This window comes from Zonotrichia leucophrys, chromosome 19 (genome assembly GCF_028769735.1).
Source record: "Zonotrichia leucophrys gambelii isolate GWCS_2022_RI chromosome 19, RI_Zleu_2.0, whole genome shotgun sequence".
Classification (NCBI taxonomy): Eukaryota; Metazoa; Chordata; class Aves; order Passeriformes; family Passerellidae; genus Zonotrichia; species Zonotrichia leucophrys.
In genome coordinates this window covers 2923358-2947718 of record NC_088188.1, presented here as the reverse complement: position 1 = coordinate 2947718, position 24361 = coordinate 2923358, and the positions used below count along the sequence as shown (strand labels likewise).

At 39.8% G+C, this 24361-nt stretch overlaps 1 long non-coding RNA gene across 1 annotated transcript; it reads left to right on the top strand.

The window, feature by feature from the left end:
- The first annotated feature begins 336 nt into the window (after positions 1-336).
- LOC135455780 (uncharacterized) lies at positions 337-7092 on the top strand. Its single transcript, XR_010442388.1, has 4 exons — positions 337-409; positions 4341-4464; positions 4738-4848; positions 6535-7092. It is a non-coding gene; the product is annotated as an uncharacterized LOC135455780 (long non-coding RNA).
- Positions 7093-24361: the final 17269 nt, after the last annotated feature.

Below are 24361 nucleotides of genomic sequence, written 5' to 3'. Positions count from 1 at the left end.
GGGCGCTGTGGGGTGGGCCTGGCCTCATCTCCCTCCCATGGAAATGGCGAGTCGCCCGAGATGGGCAGGAATGGAGGAGAGGCTTCGCTTAACAAACCCCCGGGGCAGCTGAGCCTGGTGCCCCAGCAGGACTCTCAGAAGCAGCAAGCTGAAACAGCAGGAAAGAGCAAAATTCCTGGGGTGGGAGATGTAGGGGGATACAGTATGGGTAAATGAAGGTGGTATAAAATGTAATCTTATCCCCTAAAGAGTTGCAGCTGAACCGATTACTAAGGCAACACCTGTAGCCAATAAAATGAGTGTTATAAAAGAGCAGATTGGTGGGAACTGGAGTCTGTTGGTTACTGTGAGGATAAGGAAGAGTGAGGATAAGCTCCTAGAGGAGCTGCCTACAAGAAACATCTAGGAGGTATGAAACTCTAGCAATATGGAACCTTTGCAATGTAATGACAATAGAACTCTTGCAATATAATGATAACAGGGAGATGAGATATTACAAACTCCACAGCTGTAGTGGGAACAGATCTTGGTGGGCAGGGGGTGTGAGACTGAGTGTAGTGAAAACCTGGAGCAGTGCTGGTGAAGCCGTGAGGGCAGAGAAGCACAGCCTGGCTCTGAGCAGGGCACAGAAAGGCAGACTTGGGATTCTGGGGTTTTTCCCCAAGGCACAAGAGCAAATGGTGACAAACCCTTTTTTAGTGAGGCAGGGTGTTGATAAGGTCCCAGTACAATGGCCACTCTTACGAGCAGAGCTGCACTCACAGTAGAAGAAAGGCAGCAGGAAATGGAACCCTGCAGTGTGACAAGTTCTCCCCACAGCAACCACAGCCTCTCTCTCCTCCAAATGATGAGATAACATGAGAGACAGGGCCTGCACGGAATCTCATTTCCCCAGTCCAAAAATCTCAGGGTATCTCTGCTCCCCATGAGAGACGCCAGGTAAAGAGAGAGCAGCCACCTGCACCCTTCCCTGAGCTGTGACTACGTCTTTTGTCTCTCCTTATTATCCAGTCATTATTGTCTCCTACTAGCATGTATGAGGGAAAATTCCTTAAGAGGAAAAAAAAAACCCAAACAGAAACAACCAAACAAAAGAAGAACTCCCAAAATCCCAATAATTCCTCTTGAAAGAGCAGGGGAAAAATTGTGCTATCTGTGTAGCTAATCCTTCTCTTCTTACACTTCTCCATGGTACGTTTCCTGCTGGCTCCTTCTGTTTTGCCTTGACATTTAGACTTGAATCGTGCATAAACAACACCTGATGGTGTCAGTGGGACCACTGCATACATGAGTGTCCTGGCAGTGGTGCCCTGCCAGCAGTGATGACATTCCAGCCCTGAGTTTGACATTGATACCTGTTCCAAAGGCAGCGAGGAATGCTATTGCATGCTTGTGGTTAAAACCACATGTATGTGATTTTAAAGTGTTTTCTTTTTTCCTTAGTATGTCTGCAAGTCAGCCTACACCACCCCACACTGCTGGTTTAATTCTTGACTATCAAACCATATATATATATATATAATTGTGTGTACATATAAGAGAAAAATAATTTTTATATTTAATATCTGCATTGTGTGTTGCTAAACTAACCTTTGAACTTTTTTTGGCTGTGTATGCTATTTTGATTTGTCTCTATGATTTTGTTGGCTTTTCAGACAAATCTAAAGAAATAATTTTACAGCCTTTTTTCCTTAAGAACTTAGATAGTTATTTTTAGCTGTTGTCAAGATAAATGAAAGTTTCCATGTACCATCAAGACATGTCCAGTGAAAAGATCTTTCTTTTGGGTCTGTGTGAAAAAAATGCCTATGTGCATAAATTAAGTCTTTATGAACTCTGTTGCTGAATTTTGCTGAAGTTCTGTTACAAGTGAAATCCTTATAGAAACCTACAATTAAAAATTCAGCATTTGAATGCTATGGTATATATTTAGACAGTCAATGATTGAGCTGAACAGAATGAGTTTTATTGAGTAAACACTGAATAATGATCACTGAAGTCACACTGTTCTGCATCTGCTGGAGCCCTACACCAGCAATATTTTTGCTATCTGGCACCTTTTTTCTTCCTTATGTAAGCATTTTAATAAGAAAGGAAGTGTAGTTTAATATTGAATTTGAGAAGTAAGTTTGGTTTGTTAGAGTTATAGTAGGAGTTGAGTGGTAGCTTAATTGCCCAAGGTTGACCACAGTGCAAAAATCCCGGGGTGGTAGATGAGATGTATCAAACTGATAAACTGATATTCTGTCTTTCATGGCCTTGTTGTGTGAAAAGCGTGTGGGTTGGAGTCATCTCAGCCTAAGAGGTGCAACAGCACTAAAATCCAGAAAAGCACGAAGTGTGAATACAAGAAAGATCATTCATTTTCCTTTTAAGTAGATGTGCTGCTCTATATTATTTTTCCTTTTAAGTAGATGCGCTGCTCTGGTGATGCAGGGTAGCTCTGAAAGAGATGTTTTGTAAGACTTTTGGAAGGTCTCTCTTCTGCAATGTTCTTTTTGAAAAAAAAATTATCTCCCTCCCAGCCCCCACCTCACCTATCAGGTACTGTAGCAATAACATGTATAACATCTCACTGCTCTGTGGCTGAGAGCCCCTGTAAACAGCAGCTGAACATGCAAGAAATGAGAGTCAAGAAAAGAGCCCAGCAGTTTTTTAAAGAGGCTTTCCACAAGCCCTTGCTAGTTATAATTTGTGGTGTGGGACTTACTGTCCCTTGAATCTTGTGTTTCATCCATAAAATTCTGTTGAAGGGCATCAGTTTAACAATTTTGTGAGGATGTGAGGTCAGGAGGATGGGAGTAGTGGTGAGAGTAACTCAGTTGGCCTGTGCTACTTTTTTCTGTTCATTTGCAACAGAAACTGGAGCCTTAGAGAGGCAGTGGTGCACGCTGGCTATCTTTGTACATATGGATAGCTCATTTCTTTGTTGGTTCTTCCCATAAGGAGTCTGCCTAGTGGAATTTATGCCCATTCTAAGGCTGCATTTTGGGGAAAATGTATGTACTATGTTATAAAATGAATGAAATTTGACAATTGGCACATTCCCCTGTAGCGAGAGAACTTTACAATAACTTTACAATCTCATGCAAGTGGGGCATGGCTCCTCTCATGCTCTCTTTCTCCTGGAAGAGGCTGCTAATGAATAATATGCAGTTTTGCAGTTAACTGTACAGTCATAATGTTTTGCTGAAGTTTTATAAGCCTTAAATATAAACTATTTTGAAATTAATTTCTTAATATAATGTCCCCCCTTGGAGTGTTGAAGATACTCTTGGTTCTAGCCTTTCTCCCCCTGGGAAGATGAATACCTTCTGACATCTCAGAAAGGGGAATTGTGAGGTCAATGTGCTTGCTTTAAAGCTCCTGCACCTGAGTAAGATGCTGCTAATGCTTTTTGGACTTTGTTACTATGCAATATTAAGTTTTAAGTTTTTAATAAACGATGTAATAATTTTAAATGGGAAAATGAATTCCTGATGCAACCTTGCCATCTTTAAAACTGGTATAAGTCTTGGATGTTATTGTTTGTTGGACTACAATTACTGAGTAATGAAATGGTAGGTTTGGGTCCTGTTTGAGTGCTTTCCTCATGTTAGAAATAACTTTTTCAAAAGAGTAAAATTCCACGTAAGTCCATGGGAAGAGCACTCACAAATCTGATGAGCATTATGATAGAATCACGAGTCTGGCTGCAATGTGTTTTTGTAAGTCATCCCTGACTGGATTGTTCTGTAATACTAGTAAGGACTTTGAAGTCTGTTTGAAGTAGGCTGGTTTTAAATTAGTACATTTAGCAACGACCTGCTGTATGTTTTACTTTAGATCAAAGCAACAGGCTGTAGAAGTTGCAGTGGATGTGGAATGGGAGTCCCTGTGTGACTTCTTCCAGGTCTCTGGCATGCTCTGGGCAGCTGGAAATGCAAAAGTAGATGAGGAGCCCTGAGCTCCAACCTCAGTGCAGCACTGCCTCTCCTACCAGGCTGCTGTTTGCTGAGAATTGAAGTGCCAAGTTTGCAGCTGATACTAATTACATGTCAGCATTAATCACAAATAAAGCATGTGTTCATGTAAGAGCAGCAAGATGTGGGGCTGTGTCAAGAGAAGTAAAGGAGGCAGAGATGGTAGCTCATCTGGAGCAGAATTCACAATAGTGAGTCTTGCACACAGGTCTAGGAGCAGAGAGAACAAACCATTAGGTTGCAATTTCTTGCCTCCCTTTGCTCTGAACCATAGGAACAGTGTGCACATTTTAATAACGTTGTGTATGAGTAAGGGCATCACTGTGCTCAATTCTTTTGCTGACTCTAGTAATAAAGCATTCTGCCCTTTATTTATAGGACTGCCTCAAGGATCTGACAAGAGGAATTGAGTGTGCTGCCAAGATATTAAATGAAATTCCCCAGAAAGATATTCAGAGCACTAAAAGAGCCTCAAAGGCAAAAAGGGAAGGAAATGGGCAAGGTAGGTCATACATAATGATCTCGATTGGCGTCCACTGATCTCATCCAGGATCCTTTGAGAGTGGAATATCCATAAAAGTCTTTTAAAAGTCACTTGGATATTCTGGCTAGTGTTTGCACTCACAAAGATGTGTTGTGCAGCAGTAAGGTTAACTTTGACAAGCCATATGTTTTTGACCCAACTAATTAAAATATAAAAAGAATATTGTTGCCTCATTGCTGGTAATCTGAAAAATCAGCAAAATAATACATATTTTATCTTTAATAACTTTAGCTCTCTGCTAAAGATTTCCCTGGAGGAGAACCATGAACATGGGACTGTACTAGAAGTGATGAAAGTCCTTTGAGCTTGTGCTCCAGGACAGGACAACGAGGGACACCTGGGGTGAGTACAGGACTGTGGGAAGCCCACAGTGATGTGTGATGCAATGAGCCAGGATATAGATCAAACCCAAGAATTATCATGAATCAAAACCCACCTGAATCTTTTTGGTAGCTTGTGGCTCTGCTAACCAACATTATGGTTGTGCGTTACATTTTGAATCCTGTCTGTTCCCTCTCCAGCAGAAATAGAAATGAAATATAGGTTTTATCATGTTCTTGTAAAACAATACTACTACACTATAATGTTATAAAGTATTTGGAGCTATGCAAAAAGTACAAGAAATATTTATTATGTGTCTGAAATGCAGCAGTCTAACTTTGCTACAGTCATTCTTTTGGATAATTAGCAGAAGAGTGAGTCTCTTAATATTCAACCCTTTAATTCTCTTCTCCAGTTTGTATAAGGCAGTGTATTGTATGCACTGCACTCACAGGCACTAGATAGCATTGGGCAGGCAGACATAAGCCTTATGTATAGAGACTCATGTTTTCACTTTTTTTTTAGGCTCAGATTGCTCTTGCGTACAGTAGCAAATGGAATTTTCTAATTTTAACAGTCTATGTCTGTTCAGCAGGAATCTTACCTGCCTGGTGCAGGTTTAGTGATTATTGTTATTGCTGAAAAAATCAAATTTATCAGTCCCTTTCATTTAATTTTTGAATAAAGAATTAAATCTACAACATGGAAGGATACTACCTTCCTCGCTGAGGCTAAGGATTGTAATAGTCTACATTCACACTTCCTGGGACAAAATGATGCAAATTTAATATGAATTAGGCTTTTATGTAAATGCCATTCAGATTTCCTCCCAACTGGAAAACAATGTAGCAATAGTGTGTAATATACTTTCCACACAAATCTATGCAGAGTTGTTTAAAAGAGCCTAAAGCTGGTAATAAAGCTTAACTTAAAGTGACTTTGTTCACCATTGAAGTGACACTAGTTGCTAAACAGGAAATAAAACAGACCTCTTGTACCAGAAAATAGACTGTTTTGGGGATCTTTATTCTTGCTATGGCCTGGTTGGAATTTGGCCTGGTTGGGGCTTTGACTGAAACACCTGTTTGACACTAAATTAAGAAATTCATCCAAGTTTTGATGACCAAAAGATGTCAGTGTTTTAAAAACAAAACAAAACAAAAAAATCACTTTGAACCTGAACAAATACTTCACCCTGTTCCATGACTTTTTAAATAGACTTTTTATTGATTGCAGAGGGAGCTTTCAATACTGGCTTTTCTAGAGTTGGACCTCTTCACTAAACAGCTGCACCTAAATTTTAGCAGATGTTTCTCTATTTTAGGCTTTTCGAAACCTCTAAGTATTTTTTCCATTTAAGTGCATTAGGACCAAATGTTGAATTACTGAAAGTCAAAAAACTTTGCTTTTATCATAAAAGTGCTTTCTAATAAAAGAAAAGGTGATATTAAGGTGTTTATTAAAGTCTTCTGGATCAAATTGCTACAAATTAGCTCATATTTAGTCCAGTAGAAGAGCTCTGATTACTTTGTATGGAATATAAACTGTAACAAAGTTGCAGTTGAATGAGCTGATGAATTAAAAAGGAGAATCTCTTACAGCTGGGAAGTGCTTTGATGTGTCATTTATTATTTCCATGCTGCACCATGTGCTAGTGGTAAGTGTGGCTTGTTGATGGTCTGTCTGTGTTTGTGTGTGTGTACTCAGACTACCTCTGTTTTGATCCTGATATCAAGATCATGGGAAACATCACTTGGAGTGAGTGCATCTGATAGAAACTGGGTTCAGAAACAGGACTTTTATTCCAATGAACAAACAAATAACAGCATGGATAGCAGCTCATGCAGTTTGGTGAGAGAAGTTTTGATTGCTGTTTTCATATTGCTTGTTAAAGAAGTATATAAAGCAACCTCATGCTTTCAGTTATTTGAGTAAAAATGAATGGAGTAAGTTTTCAAACCCTACTGGTTTTTTTAAGAGTTGCTTTTTCTTTTCCTTGCTTTGCCCCCTCTTGCTGCTGTCTGTAAGGTGGTAGAGATGGAAGTGGTTCCCCCATCCTCAGCTGTTGCATGCAAGCCCTACTCTAACTCTGACAAGTTCAACCTCTTGGGTTGTACCATCCTGTGTTGTTTTTAAAATCTGTTTGTTGACTACCCAGGATTTGTAACCAAAATTCAGGAGCCTGCTTTTAAACTGCAGTACGATACACTGTGGAATTGGTACTGCATTGCAATGTGCCCACACTTTGGAGACCAGCTGGCCTTCCCTTGCACTGACATCCATATTCCTTCCCCGAGGAAGATACTTACCTTAATGGCAGTCTAGATACAAAAGAATATCTTAAACTTAGCAACCTTTGTGTGTCTTTCTGGTAACTGTTTCTGAGAATAAAACTCCATGTGAAAAGAAAAAGTGTGCCAAGATTTGCTAATAGAACAAAAAACCCTGTTAAAATGAATAGCATTCATTTTATCCACTCTGTAGACTCTGAAAGTGTTCCCAGCTCTTTCTTTGAAGTGTGGAATGTCCTTTCTTGGCTCTGCAGCCAGTAGTCTGGAGCTGTGCTTTCCTAACACCTACCATTTTACCTTGCTTCATAAGTTGAGGTAGAGGGGTTCAGATTTCAAGGAGAACAAGCATGGCCATAGAGTTGAAACCTGTGGCCAGTTCATGCTCCCTTCTACACCAGCTGTATGTTTTAGGTTTAGTTTTACTGGAATGGCTGAAGGGAAATTTGCCATCCAGGAGTATCCCCTGTTACTGTGCATTTGTCCAGTATTCCTAGATGCTGGCAGCATCCCAGCAGTTAGGCATGGACCTTGCCCACACTGAAGCTGAGCTGGCAGTCTGTGCTCACAAGACAAGGGCTGTCAGATGCTCCTCAGGGCTAGGGTAATAATTCCATGCTTTCCAGCTAGCTTGGAGCATGGCCAGAGCACACTTGGGGCCTGCTCACAGCCATGTGTGGCTGTCCTTGTTACAGAAGGTGTAAAATACATTTTGTTCCCTAATCACTTACAGCTAGGGTCTGATTTTAAGTCCTTGAAGAATGTCTTTGCTCTCTTGATCCATGTTTAGATTTTTATTTTTCTGTGAGAAATGCTAGATATGAAGAGTCTGTGGGGATTGCAGAGTCTGATGTTATTCAGCTGGATTAAAAGCCTTTATTGTTTTACTTATCTGCCTCTTTGCAACTTCTGAGCCTCAGCAGATGCCCTGAAAAATTGGTAGAAGATCTTTCCTGTAGTCTTTGATTTATAACTAAAAGACATTAAAGCCATTTATGTGCTGGCCAGCACCTCAGTATGGATTAGGCTGAATGGAGCATGAGAATTTTTGTCACAAACGCTGAATATCTTCTGGTAGTTTGACTTTTCTTCATCTGTACAGAACTAAGGAATCTGTTTGGGTATGTAGGCATGTAAAACTCACTCTGCCTCAAAAGAGCTAAACCTCCAGGAAATGCGTTCCTTGAGAAGAATGGAGGAGTTCTTGGAGGAATATTACATCCTTGAAGGAGGAGAATCCAAGATACAGAACCAAGGAAGGTAAAGAATGGAGCTGTGTATGCAGAAGAGATTATGGCTACATGGAACCAGTGCCTGACAATGCACTGAGCATCTCCTGGGGTGAGGCAGACTTTGATTCCCCACAACAACCAGTGATGTGGCCCTTGGGAAGCCACGGAGCTGCTCACTTTTGGGGCCATTCCTGCTAACATCCTGAATATCTACAGCATCCCTTATGGCTATCTGCTGTTTTCTGACCTGAGAATGGCTTTCTTTAGATGTTTAGAGTATGAAATGCTAATGATTTATTCTGTTTAGACTGCTTCAAGTTTCCCTGAGTTCTAAAGATAAATGAGGCAGTCATTGGAAGAGGCTTCTGTTGTTCAATGGCAGCACATATTAAGTTTACATGATGTTGAAAACTAACCAGCTCAAAAACCCAACTTTTGACTGGTTGAAACAAAAAGCTAAATGGATGGATATCTGGGGAGAGGCCATAGCAGAAACAGTAGAGGATTTTGTTTATTTAAGACACTCAGCTGGTAATTTCTGTTTGGCTATGTGTTTCTACTTCTGTCATATAAATTAGAAAATTTCCACTGAATTTAAGAGTCAATGTGTGCCTTAAATGGATGTCCTGTCTCACAGAATAAACAAATGCATTTTTATTGTTAATCCTTCACATTAGTTCCAAATTCTTAATGAGTTTTTGGCCATCATTTTGGGAACAAAGCCTGTTAGAGGAATGTATTTTAAATAGAGGTAGAATTAGGAAGAATATTTATGAAACTAAGAAACTATATAGTGGCAGAATGAAGGTTATTTACTTTCCAAAGTAGTATAATTTCAGACCAAAGGCTGGTAAAATTTGTGCCAATTTCTGTAACTTGTTTCAGCTGAAAGAATAGGAGAATTCAAGCTTTTTACTATCTTGAATGTCATGCTGTTTTAGATTAGGTATGTTTAAAAATTAAAGCAAGCACCTGAAATTTGTTTTATCACCTCTACATTATGACTTTTTCTAGATATTTTATTTCTATACTAGGTTTTTCCAGCCACATGAATTTGTTTTAATGAAGTTGCTTGTGATTATAGTTACTAAATTTTACTTTCTTGCTCAACTGCTGGGTGAAGCTGGAAACTATTTAAAACTCTGGGAAATTTGATTTTTTAAAGCCACTTTGAATGCACTAATGACCTGTGCTGTTCTTATAATAAGGAGGAATACAAGCTTAATTTTTATTTTTTAAAAGGCAATTTGTATAGTAATATGACCTTTCTTATAGGGGCTTTATGCTAACAAGTGCAATTACTTATATCAGCACAGTATTACTGTAGTAATATCAGTTTTTCTAATATTAATGGTTTTATGATTACTGAAATGATATTCTCAAGTCTGAATGTATCCAGTGAGATTGGATGTATTTAGTTAAACTTTTCAGATTCTCTACAGGAAAGAAAGAGGTGTATAAGTAAAAATAATCCCTGGAGATAATACTTTGAAGGAACATTTTCTGTGTATTATACATGAATTTTAATTTTGGCTAGCTCTCCACTCTTCACATTAGGAATTTTCCTTGGAGAAAAAGCTGCAAAATCCAAATCATCATAGCAAGACATGAACAGAATTAAAGGCAGGAGCTCTTGCAGGTTGGTGTAATAAGTAAAGGCACTTGTGTTGCTTCCATTAATACTAGGTGGAAACTTTGGATTTTATTTCTATTATATTTTGAGAGTTAGTTAAGAAAGGTGTTAATCATTGTCTCTAATTTCTAATGAGTACAAGAAAGAACAAAAGTGTTTAAAAGCATAGAGTACAGAAGTCACATCCTTGAGTATAAAGATGCTGCTGTTAGCATGAGTTTGCTGCAGTCATGGGCCCAGATGTATTCCAGGGGTAACATGGGAGCTGCTGCTTGGTTTTACATTGTGCCACCACTGTGCGAGGCTCTGGGGTCCTTTCTGGTCTCTTAAAACACAGATCTGCAGGAAATGCCTTAAGTCATGCTGCCTTTTGACAGTCCTGTTTGCAGCACTGATGCAAACTGCTCTGAGCAGCAACAGAGCAGTTTAGCCTTACAGGTTTTGTCTCTTTATTAAATTTTTTTAAAATTTTTTTTGGGAAAGAGAGGAAATACACATTTCTGGTCCTACTAGGTACCTGTTATTCCATTATTGGTTGGGTGTCATGTTTGGAGTTCTGTTCAGATCCAATAAAAGCTCCTTGCACACAGCATCTACTTTTGCATAGCTTTTAACTATTGCTTGTGTTGAATTACAGGTGGCTGCTGGCCTTCTTACTACATGGTGGGTTTAGTTCACATTTCAATAATTGGTTTATCAAATCTTTTGAACAGAGAGGCTTTAGACATTCTTTTGAGTGACTTTCCAACCCCCCCTTATCCTTCTGTTGTCAATGGGTACCCTGGGTTAATGTCTGATTTGGAATAGTGTAGTGGTAACTCCTGCACTCTGTAAAGTTGCCTGCTCTCTTACCAGGCTGTGACATGCAGCTCTGTGTAACTTACCTCTGCCTAATTTGAAGCACCTGTGACTTTGTTCCAGCAGCTCTGCCTGTTAAAGTTGCTTGGGACTTTTTGTGTGCACAGTACTAACCCTTCTGAAGAACATCACTTGACAGAAAGTGTCTGATTTTCATACGAGAAAACGTATCTAGAAATGACACAGGATTCTGGCATTTGTTCATGTTTTCCAATGGGGAGTAAATACAGATATTGGCAGAAGAGCTACATAAATAGATCAACACATACACTGAATGAAACAAATATTCTGATCCAGAGAGTGTGCTGACAGCTTTCTGAGCAGACAGCATGGGAAGGATGCATTGGAGTTTGCCACCTCTTTATAGAAAGCCAGTGAAGCTCCCATGACTGAGTTCTTGTCAGAGGTGGGGTGAGGAAAGATCTGTTTGTCCCATCAGAGGACCTGGAGCAGAGTTGAGAGGAAGGCTGTGGATCAAGAGCCATGCTTTGCTTTCATCATCCTCAGGTTCAAGAGTCCAGTTTAGTACTGGCTGCACATTAGGATGAACTAACCTGCTCACAGCCCAGGTTAGCTATTGAACTACCTGGGAAAATCCCAGAGTCTCTCCTGTGCTGGCTGCTAATGCATTGGTCAAAAGCAGGTGAAGAGAGCGACTGCTGTGCCAGTGCCTTCCCCTCTCTGTTAAAGAACAGCTGAGTTGCTCAGTAAGGGCATGGGCACATCCCTTTTCTGCCAGTAGCAAAGGATTCTGCAGAGGAGTGCACCTGAGTGCATGAAAGGCAGAGCCTCAGGGATGCTGTGGGAGCTCCAGCGTGGGAAACATGCCTGGTGTTAGTTAGCACACCTGGCCTCGTGCCCAAAACTGTAAACTCTTGTGGCAAGACTTGAAATGGTTTTTTGTGACTAGAACTACAACTATATTTTTCGCAGTTCTTGTAGCTGTCACAAATAAATTATTATAGAAGGTTTCTTTCTATTGAAACATTTGAGCAGTGCCAGGTAGTGGTGCTCAGTTCTAAGCAGCAAAGTGCTGAGATGCATTCATAAATAATGGCAACTGCTGTGGAGCACAAAGATATTTGTGCATGTAGTCTGCTTATACACCTAATAATGCAAATGCCAAATTGATTGTGATTTGACATGAAATGCTCTCATTTGAAGTGTTGTCCCCTCTTGCCAGAAGAAGGGGGCCAGCTCAGCTGGTGGCATTCAGCATTGTTCTGTTCTTCTGGTAAATCTACTTGGACTTTCATGCAGTTCAGGGAACTTATGCTCACTGGTATTTTGAAGTCTGGGCTCAGGTCAGTGTTTTTCTGGAGCACAGTCAGCTATTGCTGTAGCTGACTTGACAAATACAGGTGACTATATTTCATGACTGGTCTTTGGTTATCTGAAAGCTGTACAGGAGTGTGGGGTGGGAAGAACAGAGGAGAGATATGGAGAGAGAGAAAGATGAAGTAATAAGGAAAAGTGGAGACAGGCTAAGTAATTTCTGCTGTCTGAGCAGAATATGAATGAGATGTTTGGGTTTTTGTGGTGTTTTAGTATTTTTTCAAAAGGGCTTTGTCTAAATATGGTAGAATGCCTAGTTCAGGACTGGAAAGCAGTTGTGTTGTACTCAGTGCTCAAATGTGTTTCAAAATTGGCACCTTTGTGTGCCATATAACTGGGGAAATCAAATGTATTTACAAAAACCTTTTCTCTGCCAAAAAGGTCAGTTGTATTTATATGTGCTGGCTGGATCTCACCTCCTCAGAGGAACCCCGTGTGTGTATTGGAACTCCATCAACTTTGCTTTTTAATGCCATGTGATTTGATCTGTCCTGTGTTGTTGCCATTAGCCCTGAGGCTAATTTTTAATCCCTGCTCTGCCTGTGCCAGCAGTGCAGAGCCTGGCTGTCAGCTGGCTTGGAAGCCAGATGGGCACACTCTGGGTAACACGCTCTACCTGGTAACTTGCTACTTCAGCACTGGCATGAAACCTGGCACCAGGGCAAGTCTGTAAATCCCTGTACTCTGCAGCCTCTTCCTCACTGCTCCTTCCCTCACCAGCTCCTTAAACTTGAGTGGAAAGTGGTGAACAGTCCTTCCTGATCCCATGGAAGTCCATCCACCTTCTTACCTAAGGGAACTGGTATGGGCTGGGGGAGTTGTGGGAGTGTGTCTTGTCCTCACCATAGGCTGTGGGACCTCCCCAGTAAATTGGTTGCCTACCCATAGTAAACAGACTGGGAGACAGGAACAGGCATGAAAATTAAGTACCAGCATTCATTCTTCAGGATTTTACCTTTCACAGGAATTAAGGTACAAAAGAACTATTTACATCACTTTTAATCATATTCAGGCAATAAAATAGCTCAATTTAAGCTTGTCTCTATTGTCGAGATAAGAAAACACAGAAAAGGGTAGTTTCATATTAATTTCAACTGTGTATTAAATAAAGGCACTGAGTTAAGGCTGGAGTGGCTTTAATTTGCTTTACATGTTTAACAGCATTGAGGCATTTTCAGTTCTAGATGACAGGGTTCACTCCAGGGTTTATAGCACTTTCTACAGATTAGCCCTTGTGTGTGTTTACAGCTGAAATGTTTCCAGGCTTTTGATGAGCAGGTTATTTCATAATTGTTCAGCTCTTGATGCTCGTTTCACTTCAAGGCACGTGTTAATGACCTGTGTCTGGAATCAGAGAGAACTCTGGATGGACTCCTGGTCTCTTCTTGTATGGCTACTCCTGCCTTCCTTGAGATGGGAGTCAGAGGGCATTGAGACAAGGTGGCAGTGAATTAATGTGCTGGCTGTGCATTTCAGACCACCTATTCTTGGCATCTGTGCCCCAGAAAAGCTGGCACGTCCCCCAGCCCACAGGCAGTGTGCCATGCAGACAGATGGCTGTGGCAGCAGGCAGCCAGGAGGCAATACATGAGCATCAAATGCATTTGTTGAGGGCAGGATATCAAGCCAGGAATGTCAAAGTGGTTTTCAACCCAGAGCTGCTGAACTTGTATGCAAGAGAACATCACTGATACTTCAGCTCAGAGCTGGATCAACTGGGTAAAGGTAAAGCTGTAATTCCCAGATCATAGACAATGAATTCCTGGAAAGTCTTAAATCAAATTTTGTCTGTCACAGGACATAAAAGGAAGAGGGCTATGGCACTGACCCTTGTCTCCATGGGAGTGACAGTAGTGCGTTCTGATGTGGTTTTGTTTAATTAGAAAAAGCTGCTGGGTACCTCATGGGTTACTTTTAATTTTTTTAAACCTGAATGATATTGCTGTGACTAGAACCCTTTGGCAATCTCACATATTAATGCTAAGATATTAAATGACAATGGTCATATTAAGTGATAATGGTCCATGTTTAACAGTCAAATAAACTGCTGATCAGCTTTGTTAGGGCAATAGAGTGGGACTGTGGATTTCCCTATCCAGCCCTTTGTTGATGGAGCACCACAATACATGGAATGACTTTGCTTCATCTTTAAAATTGTTAGCTTTTAATGGAATGTCCTCATTGGAAAGCAAATGGTAGGAAACTTCTTCCAATTCTATTTATATAATTGAATTTGAAAGAAAAAATAGAAGCCAATGGGTTTTTTGAAAAAAAAAAAAAATCTTTATATAAAACTTCAGTTTAACAAATTTGAAGCACAGCTGACACCTAGAGAAGTATTGTCTGTTATGATCTGTGGATCCACAGTGTGCACTTTTAAACTGTGTAATTACACTGATTAGCTTTATTCAGACAATAATCAGATCAGTGTCTGGTAAAATAAGGGGGTTTTATTTTGTGACATAAGAAGATTATTTTCATTTAGTATGTTTCAGAGTTTGCTCATGCCAATATGCTAAAAAATAAAATTGCCTATAGTCATGTGGGCAGTTGGAACACAGTGAGTAAATCTGTGTTCAAACAGGAATAAATCCCACAGGGAACACTTTAGCATGGATTGCTATGCTTTGCAAAGGAAATAATGGTCTTTAAAACTGTCAGTTTCTCACCTAAATTCTTCTTTATATTGCTGTGATACCCAGATGCACCTCCCAACAGGGAAAGGATTGCACAGGAAAGCAGAGCTGGTGGCACAGGAACTGAAAACTGCACACCTGGGCTGAGCTCACCTCCTGCCTGGTGCAGCAGGGTACTGGGGGATCAGGATTTCCCTCCACTGCATTCCCTCCCTGCGCTAATCTGGTTTTCTACATAATGCAGTCTAAGAAACCTAATCTTTATTTTCTGTACCATGATTTTAATTTCTCATTTTATATTCTATTATAAAATACATTTTTATATTTTTTTCATAATATAGAAAAATTATTTTTATTATATTATAGAAAAATTATATTTTATATTATAGAAAAATGAAGTCTGGAAAAGAGCCTTGAAACTTGTTGCACTACCCCGAACTTTCTGTTTAGACACAGTTCTAATTCTCTGCTCCCTTTTCCATTTGACCTAGGAAAACAAGATTTATAATTTGCTTGAGGAACTTGGAAGATGTAACAGCCTCAATGATATCAAACAAGAATTAAATTTACCTTTATTCTGTTTATCTTATTTTAAATAAAATAAAAGCTAATTGATACTCCTTAGTAAAAATAGAGTAGTTTGATGTCAAACACTATTTTAGGCTTATTAATAATTCAGCCAAGGTTCAAGTGTTGACCTGCTTTCTTAAGTTTTATTGCATATTGTTATGTTTCCATAGTATTATGACTGAGGACTGCTATTGTGGGTCTTCCAAAATTCAAATAACTCCATAAATCTCCCTCAATCCAGTAAAATGCTAATTAAAAAAATGTATTGTTCATGCCTTTTGAACACAGACATTCATTATTTTGCTTGATGAAGTGACCTTAGCAAGGATCTGCTCATGTCCAAAGGGGTAAGCTTGTAACCTCAGTAACATGGTTAATTTTAATTAGTCAAAGACATGCTCAGGCTCTCTGTAGGTTTGAAACATTTGAATTCAGTTTTGATGACATTATTCTCAGGGAGCATGAAACAGATGCACTTAATTCTTGTTAGCATATTACTTGAAGTTGACTTCAAACGTGTTCATTGTAAGTTGTTAGACAGCCTTCATCTACTGGGAATCCAATCTGTCTATTTGCCCTTTTTTTCTTTAATTACTTCTACAATTATTGTTTGTAACTCCCACTTGGGAGCCTGTGCATGTAGTAGGTAGGCCCTTTTTATACTGAAGTCTGTACAGAAAAAAAATCCCTTTTTGCAGCAGTTTATAGTTTAAGCCTCAGAATTTCTTTCTTGGTTTCATATTACACAAAACTAACTTCTCTAGAGAACGTATTTTATTTTTATGTCAAATTAATTTCTTAAACTTTTAATTTTTCTGTAATCATGACAGCCATCTGAGTATATTCTCACAAATTATAATGGGAATACTAAGGTCACCTGCTGTGCACAGCTGTCAGCTTTGAGGTCCAGTCTTGTGTGACAGTTTGCTTGAATGAAGAAGCTCAGGTTTTGGCTCTTTGCAGTAGAAAGATAATCTCTCACATAAGGCAATTTGTTTTTTTTTTCCATGCTTAAATGTGTAATGCCATATTTGTTGCATTTGTAATGCAGTATTAGGTAACGCTGTGTATATTGAGGTTCATACAAAGCCATAAGGATTCATTGCTAACCCTGTAGTTACTTTTTACAGTCAATATTAAACATACAAAAAAAAAAAAAAGGTTGATGAAGAAGAATTAGAGAGCCTGTAGATACTTTGTAATCTATTTTAAGTCTCTGCACTGGTTCACTGTCTCACTGTGAATTTATAAGCTTCATTGTTCACCAAAATAATCCCAGCAAAAAATGACTCTGGAGTATTTTTGCTTATTCCTTTCCATGCTCTAAAGACAAGAAATTCTCTAAATAATCTTGTGACACATGTGTGCTTCCTTATGCAGAGCACCATGGGTTTGTTTTCAATCATTTTGTTGAGGTATCATTGCTGTAGACTAAGACCTTGATTTTTGGATAGAAGCAGCCTGTTTGCAGAGTAAGAAATGTTTGCTGAGTGTGTAAGATGTGGGGTTTTTTCCTAGATAAAAATATTGTTTGCTTGATTGGTAGAATGGTAGTTAATTAATTCCCCTATGTTGTCGCTAGTTAGTACATTTTTGAGGGTTTTTTTAAGAAACAGAGAAGTTTAAGTTCTTTTGTGTCTGGTCTTCCTCTGAAGGTCCAGTGGTGGCTATGTAGCTCTAAGAATTTAGTAGGTAAGGCTACTCATGGTGTTCCAAACCTCAGGTTCTGTCCAGGTAGGAATGCTTGGCTTCTTCCCCTGGGTGGAGTATCTCCCAATGGGATGATGGAATTTTATCAGCCATGGAGGGACACACTGGCCATGAACAGAAGAGATCTCCTGGAGAAGGATGAGTTGTGGAAGAAATAAAGAAAACTGCCCCAGATAGTTTTAACAGATGGCCCAATGAACAGAAGATAACTGCCCCACTTCCAACAGATGGCAATAGAACACACACCCCCTGCCACAACTTGCATTTGCAACCTAAGACATTCCTTAAAGCAGAAACCTTTATATTTTTCTTTAAGTGTTGGTGACATCTGCTAACCCTAACACTTGACTGTTGGTTTATCTGGTTCACTGCTGTTAGATTTTAATCTGCCCTGAGGGTTGTGGTAGGAAACACTCTTACTTCTGAACACTTTGTGTTATGTTCCTGTGAGCCAGAGGACAAAATGTGTCAAACCATCAGTTTTCCCTTGTGTCCCCTCCTGGTTTATCTGATCAAGGTGATCAACTCTGTATCAGCTCTCTGATCCCCTTCCCAGGTGATTTCAAGAACTTCCATCTTGGTCTGAGAGGGTGGAGTGGCCAAGGGAGACCAGAAGCGCAAATAACATAGATATAATTGTTCCTTCTGGGATCAGGACCAGGGTACAGTTGGGGTAATGTACTGAGGGACCTGCAGCTCTGGCATCACTCCCTGTTCTATGGGAGTGGTGTAGATGCTGCTCAGAACAAGTAGCAAACCCCATGACACAGCAGCACTGTGGGAGAGGAGGGAGGATATGGATAAATTAATGGATAAACACAGGACACCCTGCTTCTTAGTCAGGTGAAAAGAAAATACAAGACTGCAGAGAAAACATGGGCATTCTGAGGGTCAGGTCAGCCTGAGATGATGTTGCACTGGCCTGTTCATTGTGCTCTCAGTCATGTATATGGCTAGAGGGTGTGTTGTGTGATCTATCAAATGGCAGAATAGGTGTGGAGCAGTACCAAGTGTTGATCTCTGTTTAACCTTCCACAGCTGGAGGGCAGCTCAGTGACTCAGTTGGCTGCTGCACAAGAGAACTATTAAAGACAGTGCTTGCTTTATTTATTTTATGTTGTAAGACTTCTGGGGGCGTATTAGACTTCAAAAGACCTTTTCTTCCTTTTTCTTCCCTGAAAAAGAGGAAAAGTTTCCCTTATGCATATTGCTTTAGGCCCGTAGTTCAAAATGACACATTGGTACTACAGATTGTAGAGCTGTGCACATGGCTCATGATGCATTGCTCCCTATCCACAAGGTTCCTCCACTTTATGATCAAAATAAAACACTTGAAATGTTCTCGTCTGCTGGCTGGGAGAGTCAACAAAATGCTGGAGGGGAACCTTTAAGTGGTATCTCTTTGGACTTATTTATAGGATTGCACTATTTTCCCCACAACCCATTCAATTTCTCCTCCTCTTTTCTGTCAAAAATTCTGACTGGTGCTGACAGAAACGATTATAGCTTGTGAGTGATAATATAATACAGTTTTCTTCAAGGAGAGATGCTATCAGAGAACATTTTTAAAAAATATACTGGTAGAAAAGAGCCATCTCTCTTCATAGAATAACAGTTATTAATCTTTTACTAGTACATTTTCATATAATTTTGGACATTTATTTCCATTCTGTGATATTATAAAACTAGGCATTTGTGTCAGTTTTGATGCAGTGCAACATGCTGGAACATGAAAAGCCGTAATTACCACCGTGGTCATTTGAATTGCTAACCAGATCCTGACATTTCCAAATCGGACCAATTTCTTAGTGATCCAGAAGTAAGCCTGGCTGCAACATGAGCTGCATTTCAATTAGGCAGCTCAACATTTTAAAAGAAAATGCACTCACATTCCCAAAGCATTGCTAAAGTGAAGAAGTAGTTTGATGATTTTCTATCCCCTCTTCTAGACTGTTTTGTTTGTGAGGATTTATTGATAAAATTTTAGTCTCTGTTAATTTTGATGCATTTGAAAAGTTTCAGAACATCTCTTTAAGAAACCTTTTCTGCAACCTTGACTTTTTCTAGTGGATGCACATGTAGCAACCTGTTCTGAGGTCTGTGCGTGGATGTCCTGTGTATCCCTACAGGTGTGAGCTCTGATTTCTCCTGAGGGTTTGGGTCGTGGTTTTCATTCTCTGTGCCCTGTTCATTTGGGTTTGTTGCAGTTCAAGCTTAATAACTAAGTTTCTATGGTGTCTGGAGAGATTAATTTTAGGTACTGGATACACTTGTCCCTGCTGCTGCTTGCTGCTGGTGCTCTGCTGGCTGCTGTTGCCTGAAGGGGTTGTTTTGTTAGAGCCCTGCATGTGCATGGGCTGGGAGAAGGGAAATGTGTCAGAACAGAGCCACAGCAAGGGAAGTGTTCAAGTGATCAACAACCTTCAAATGAAGGGTGTGACAACCTGTGACAGCATAAGCTTTACCTTTCAAAGAGTGATTCAGAGGCTCTCAGCATCTCAAACCAGTAAAGTACATATCTTTATTAATCTTTATAATTTTTAAAAAACAAGACCCACGTGCTTTTAACCTCTTGGATCTGGGTGATGTAGCATAAATAGGTAAAAGGTATCTTTTAGACTTGAGGTTGGAGGAAACCATACAGCAATCATCTTACAAGTCTGAGAAGGAAGAATGAGAATAAAGAATATTTACTTCTGTTGTACAGAGCAGGAGTGGAAGTTGTAAAAATATTTTCCACTTCAATTCAGTAATTATGGAAAGTACTAGACTAGATGAGGAAAGAAAACAGGAAACAAAATGTGTTTGAATTAGTGGGAAATACTTTTATATGATTTTCTTATTATTTACTTGCAAAGTTTTGTAGCTGAAAACCTGGAGAGTCTGATTTTTATCTCTGCCCTTCTCCCTTTTTTCTTTAGGAGTGCCAGAGTCTTTTCCCCAAGAGAAAAGGTGAATTCTTGGCTCAGTGTGGGTAGGTCTGTTGTTTTTTTTTCTCCTGTGGGCAAAATTATAATTTTCCTTAAACTATGGGTCTGCTTATTGAAACAAGGAGAGAAAGAAAGATGACAGAAACCAGCTGCAGGCTTCTTTTAAAGATCAGTCTTCAACCTTTCATATATAGGGATTTTACCTTTCCTGCATGAAAATATCAGATTTGCATATATGTCATAATGTTTTTGTGTATTGAACTATGAAAGTGTAGCTTTAGACAAATGAAGCTAAAAACTGCCTTAAAATAACAGTTGTTTTCTCTATGACTGTTTTTGCTTCTTAGAGGATTGAGAGAAGTGCTTTCATCTATTTCTGTGAAAGCATTTGGAATACATAATTTATATATTCCTAGCATGCAGTGTAGTAATTGTTGGAATATTGCTGTCAAAGCTACCATTCCCAGTTTAAGTCTCTCCTCAAAGTGGATTTTTAGATGTGTTTGCATGTCATGTGAGTTTTGGAGTGACTAAAGCAGTGGTGATGATGTTGAGGGGCGTGTTGTTTCATGTACTCTTTTAGGAGGTGAAGTTTTCTTGAGAGCACAGATAATTTGGACATATTTTGCTTTGCTTTCAAGTTGGCAGTGGATAATTTTCATACAACAGATGTGTTTGACAGTGGCAACCTGGGGCATGAAATGACTTCTGATGCTAAAACGAGTGGATTCAATACAGAGCTGTGCTGTGCTGTTATTTCTACTGCAGAGATGTCTAGACACCTCAGCCAGGGAGCCAGGCTCCCAGGTACTGAGCACTGTGTACCTGGCTAATAAAAAGCCTCTTCTAGACTCTAACAAGTTTAAAAATACACTTGAAAAGCATGTTGGTCAATCCAAAATAAAAAAAAAAACCCAAAAAACTAAAGGTAGAAAAAGAAGTCTATTCTGGTTGTGAAACTCTTATGTGAGGAAAGATAAGGAAAATTTCTGTTTGACTCATTCCCTCTCTGGGTATGCTCCTTGTGGCACATGTCCAGCCTGCACAGCCCAGTGTGGATGCCAGCAGTCACCCTTGAGCCTGTTCCATTGGTGACTCTGTGTGTAGGGCACTGAAATGTGTATAGGATGCAGAGTTCTGAGTCCTGGATTTTATAATGGGCTGTCCCTGCCCTGCTTGCTTGACCTTTCACCAGTATTGTCTGTGTGGCATGGGATTTATTTGTTTGATTTAAAGAAAAACATATTCAAATTAGTAGCTAATACTACCCATGTTTGGATCTATGAAGTCTGCAGGCCAGGATATGAAGTAATGAATAAACTTGTCATTGGTTCTTGTGCCTTCTAGCATTTTATCTGGGCCAAGTCAGCTTCTGCAAATGCTTTCCTAGGCATGGCCCACTCCCATGTGAGCTGCTGCTGCTCTCCTGAATCAGCCTTGTGTTGCTCTGACTGGAGCACAAATAGCAAGTTTCCTGAGGGCATTGCTGCAGATGGAGTTCTTACTGCCAAGAGAAACAGACTGTGTGCTTGTGTATGTCTGCAATGTATTATTAAATGGGAGTCCCTTTTCTGTGGCATTTTAGTAATGTACTAGAGAATATTGCCATGGATTTTGTTTTAAGCAAAACATGGTAGAAAACTGGATGATTCTGACCAAGCCTGGAGAAGAGACAAATGCATGTGGCCAGAGCCATGGTCACTGCCATCCATCACTTCTTCCCTCCTCTGTCTGACAGGTGAACCTGTCAGAAAAGGTGAACCTGTTCTCATCCCTTCAGGGGCACTCCACCCTTGTCACCTCTCCATCAAGCAGCAGTGTCACCTGCAGTGACAGCACTGACATGAGTAAGTGCCTTGCAGGGATACAAGGAAGCATCACAGTGAACAGAATTTGTCAGCTTTAATTAGCAGTGTTGAATGATGTCTTGAAAGCCTGTACGTATAAACAGACAAATAAGCTGGTAGAATTAAAAACAGATGTTAGAATTTAACTCCCTTAATAACAAAATCCCTCATGTCCTTTTCGTTAAAAAAAAAATCTAATTGTCAGTTAATGCCCAATTCTATTTATATATTTCTCATTAACATGAGGATTGAGCATAATATATTCAGGAAGATAACATGCTTCTTTATTTGAGTGGAGGTGCCTGTTGGTATTTGTCATTTTTTCCCCTATTCCCTTGTTCCTAGCCTCTTGTCCAGATAGAAGGGATTTGACTTAAAAGCTGGCCAGGCCATATATCAAATTCCAAAAATTCTTGATCCTTCAGAAGAAGGTAAAAGAAATTCTCTACTAAAATCCCAGAAAAATGTAATCCAGAATACTAGAATACACTGAAAACTCTAAATGTGAAACTTGTTCAATGTCACAGAGAGCTGTTTTAAAATGAGGAACCCCTTCTACACGTGCTGTTTTCAGAGTCCCTGTGCTTTCCAAAGCAAGCTGGTAATCATGACCATATGTAACTGGAAACTGGAGCAGGTCCAGTACTCATGTGAACAGGAGGATTGCACAGCCTCTGACCATGGCTGTGGCATGGGATGCAGCACAGGCTGTGCCAGCTCTATGCCAGCTTATCTAAAAAGGGAGAGGAAGTTGGATGATAAAGCATCATGGCAGCCCTAGCCCTCAGGTGACTACTATCCACTTTGATTTATTTTGGTTTTTTTTTATTGGCAAATGCCCCTTGAAATGCAACTTGAATGTACTCAAGGCCAGGCTAGACAGGGCTTGGAGAAACCTGTTCTAGTGGGAGGTGTGGAGGTAGATCATCCTTACGGTTGTTTCCAACCCAAACCCTTCTGGGGTTCTGTGAGTGCTTTGTGTTGCTCTAAGTCTACAGAGAATAAGCAAATTTAGGCTTTAATTTATCTCCAAAGTCTGGATTTGGGCTGCAGATGCACAATGTCTTGGAAGGAGGATCATGGAGATGAACACAATCCTGGAGCAAAAGGCTTATTCAGTAAACCCAATCTGGAGACTTGCAATGCTTCCTGATTGAGGAGATGCTCGTGTTTCCAAGTCTGTTAATTTAAGGATCAACAGTCTGTGACTGGGATGCCAAAGATGGCACCCAAGCAAATGCTGAATGGCACTTGGCTAGGCTCCCCTGTTGTGACAGGGAAGACGCTGAGGGAAACAGGGATCTTCTCATTACAGGGGTCTTCTCATTACAGGGTTTTCTCATTGCAGGGGTCCTCCTGGCTTGGAAAGGTGGCCAGAGTGGGATTCTCATCCTGCACAACATCTTTCTTGTGCATCTCCTGGCTCTGCTATTTTTCTCTATGCTTAACACTGAAATTTGAAACACAAAATACTGTCTGGCACATGTCTTCTGAAGCAGAATAAGCATGTCCCAGTGGCAGGAACACAACTCTGAGCACAGCTTTCCTCACCAGCCTTCTTAAGGGGTTCATATTTTTGGAGACTTCTTTAAAGATAAGTCTTCCTGGTACATACTGGGAGAGAGAATCAGTCTCTGATCTAACTGCTATTGCTATTTGAAAGGAGTATATTTTTCTGGGTGACATATTTGATGTCAGACTTCTCAATTGGAACTTACTGGCACCTGAGAATCAAGCAAAGAGCATGGATGTACTTCCCAAAGACTAATTGGAATGTTGTCTTTCAGCTATTAGTCATTGTTTCTCCTGCAGGCTAGAGCTGTACTTGTGTCATGAGTGGCAAAATGCTCCAATAAATTATGAATAGACATGTAAATGTTTAAACCTGTGTGTTTGAATGAGAGGCAAGACTGGAAAAAGAAGAGAAATTCTTGATCTACTCTGACTCTCACAATACGACAGACTGTCAAGGTTAAAAGGACCTTCACAGATTTTTATTTGCTTTTACATTATTTGCTTGATGTGAAATGTAGGTGGCAAAACAGAAGAGAATCATGGCGAGATGTGAAGTTATTATGACTTAATTGGTTCTAGAGAATACACAACTGAACTTGTACAGCCCTCTGATGTAAAAATAAAGTACATTTAAAGAGATTGCTGAATATGCAGTTTGAGGGCACATCTTCAATTTTTATACTTTTAGCTTTTTGATGCTCATGGCTTAATAAGATATGATTAGTCTCTGAAACATTAATATGATATTGCTATAAAATATTGCTCCTGTTTCTAATAATTTTACTGAAATCTATCCTGCTGTAAACAGAAGAATGGGCAGTTGTAACTGAAATCAATAGCACTTTTTTTTCCTGTTCCAAAGCACTGATATAGTAAAAATAAACATCTTCAGTATAGATTTCCTCTCAGAGTTATGAGAGAAATTGTTGGTTACAAAAGATGTCTACATATGAAAGAGTCCCACCTTTGTACAAGACCCT